Source organism: Hylobates moloch, unplaced genomic scaffold (assembly GCF_009828535.3).
Source record: "Hylobates moloch isolate HMO894 unplaced genomic scaffold, HMol_V3 SCAFFOLD_10, whole genome shotgun sequence".
Lineage (NCBI taxonomy): Eukaryota > Metazoa > Chordata > Mammalia > Primates > Hylobatidae > Hylobates > Hylobates moloch.
The window spans coordinates 11,805,863-11,808,858 of NW_026652285.1; positions in this window are offsets into that span (position 1 = coordinate 11,805,863).

Genomic DNA, 2,996 nt, shown 5'->3' on the forward strand with positions numbered 1-2,996 from the left:
AACCCCATGGTTAGAAAAAGGTGGCGCTGGAATGTATTGCTTTTTTTTTTCTTTCAACCAGAAGTGTCTTGAATACACGGAGCTGCAATTTATTTATTTTTGTTTTTTTGAGACAGGGTCTCACTGTCACCCAGGCTGGAATGCAGTGTCGTGATCTCCGCTCACTGCAACCTCCGCCTCCCAGGTTCAAAGGATCCTCCCACCCTATAGCTGGGTCTACAGTCACCTGCTACCACGCTCAGCTAATTTGTTTATTTGTTTGCCTGTTTTTGGTAGAGACAGAGTTTCACCATGTTGGCCAGGCTGGTCTCAAACTCCTAACCTCAAGCGATCTGCTGCCTTGGCCTCCCAAAGTTCTGGGATTACAGGGATGAGCCACTGCGCCCCAAAAAGCTGGAATTTAAAACTGATTTTTTCAGTCACCTGGAATGCATGGAAAGACTGACCTGCTAAAGGCCTCCCACATCCGAATTAAATGTACCCATCGTTTTCCTTCCTGGCTATTTTTGTAACTTTCCCTGATGCAATTCTGTCTGGTTTGCTTCTCTCTACGTCTTCATTTCCAGCCCTACCCTCCAAAAGCATTTATGGTCTCCTCCTTTCCCTCTAATTCCTTTTCCCTAGATATGCCAGGACCTTGTCCATCCTCTCAATTCTGAAATAGATTCCTAGCTGTGATGAAGGCACAGCATTTTCCACCACATCACTCTTTTCTCTTGATAGAAATCATAGCTATAGAAAGTTAATAGGTCCAGGCCAGGCGCGGTGGCTCATGCCTGTAATCCCAGCACTTTGGGAGACCTGATCACTTGAGATCAGGAGTTTGAGACCAGCCTGGCCAATGTAGTGAAACCCTATCTCTAATAAAAATAACAAAAATTAGCCAGGCGTGGTGGCATACGCCTATAATCCCAGCTACTCGAGAGGCTGAGGCAGGGGAATCACTTGAACTCGGGAGGTGGAGGTTGCAGTGAACCGAGATTGTGCCACTGCACTCCAGCCTGGGTGACAGAGCAAGGCTCCATCTCAAAACAAAAAACAAACAAACAGAAAAAAAGTTAATAGGTCCAGAACAAGGGTGGGGTGAGACCTGGGGATGTCCTTTTGTAAACTTAGTTTACAACCTGAAGGTTCAGTTCTGAAAGGGGGTGCACTTAATCCACTGATTGGATCCAATAATTGAAGTTTGGATTCATGACATCCTGTGGAAATCGTTTTTTTCTGGGCCCTCTGGTCCATATTACAAGCAAATCATTGGAATGCTGCTAAATAATGTGCATATCACTGCAGCACAGAGGCCTCCGAGCTGCGTTTATCCACACTCCTCCTTTCTCTACCTTAGGCATTACCACCATCCCTATTTTTCATCTTTATTATGCCCTTCCACAGAGGCATTCAATAATGTACCCATTTTGCAAGCAATCCGAAATCCTTTTCAGCAAGCAGTAGTATTTAGTAGTGATAAAACACTAATTTGTCTACCAAGTGACATATTTATAGGAGCTGTTTACTTGGACATATTTTTATTATTTCTACTCATTTGCTAAGTACTTTCCAATGCATATTTATGAAGCAACAGGCCTTTCCCCAAACAGTTGTGAAAAAATAAATCATATTATTTCTTTTATTAGTAGCAGCATGGCTTGGAAGTCCTAGTGCCCTGATTTTAGTTACTTCTGGCAAGAGCTGGAAGAATTAATAGTGACTGACCACCTACTATGTGCCAGACTCTCTGTGAAAGGCACTTTACATAAATTATCTGTTTAATTCCCCTGAGACATATATTTTACCAACAAAGAAAATGTAATTCCCCTGCAACATACACTTTACCAGTAGGACAGAGATATTACCTTGTCTAAGTAACTTGGCCAGAAAGGAACTAGCAGGGTTTTGAACTTAGATCTTTTTCCTGATTCCAAAATCTCAAATCACCATTCCATTTCACCAGCACCCCCTACCGGCTTCTCTGGATCTAATAGCTTCTGTAAAATATAAAGTGTTTTTTGTTTTGTTTTGTTTTGTTTTGTTTTTTAATGAGAGAGGATGTGTAGGTTACTGAGAATGGAACAGTTAGAGATAAACATACACAGGGTGCTAACCCTAATTTTTCTATGGGAGGTTACTCTTCAAGGGATTTACTCCCTAAGAAATCAATGGAAGGATGTTTCCCAAAGAGAAGGGCCAGTACTAGTGCTGGATCCATTCCTGAAGACAGAACTGGCTACACTGTTTGCAAGAAACAGTGCAAAATATGGGACACTTGTTTAAAAATTAAGAATTTCAAGATGACAACGGCAGAGCATTAAACTAAGTACAGAGCCCTGCTAAGCATGGGGCCCTGTGTGATTGCACTGGTCATACCACCATGTAGCTGGGCCTGCCTGGACAAAAGAAAGCTGTCATCAGTACCCCCCATGCATCATAAGCTTATTCATAATATGAGATTGAGTGCCTATGTCATGCCTGGAAAACTATTCAGTGTTTTACATAAGCTACATGATCCTAAAACAACTCTATGAAACAGATATTATTTTTCCCATTTCACGGTGGATGAAACTAAGGCTTAAAGAGACTGTTATTCATCCAGTGTTATACGGCAAGTAAATGTCAAAGCTAGGATCAAGTTAGTTGAGATATAAAAAATCCTGTTCCTTGACTTTGTATCTTTGTCAGCACAGGCCCATTGTTTTCCTATAAAACTCAAACTTAAGCTGAGGCTATTATACCACAAACTATAGAGAGGCCAAGGAAGAGCAGAGATTCAAGGGCTACTCAAAAAGTCAAACGTGCAGCAGCTGAAGCGCAGCCGTACAGCTCCAGGGCATGAGGACCTGGCAGAGAGAATGCCATCATTTATGGCAAATGTCATGGCCAATACCCAGACTCCTCCAAGACTGAAGGGAAACCCAGTGAGGTCTTTGATAAAGACCTAACATGGAACCTAAGGCATCTAACTCAGTAAAATATTGTAAATAGTCCACTAAAGTTAGGAACAA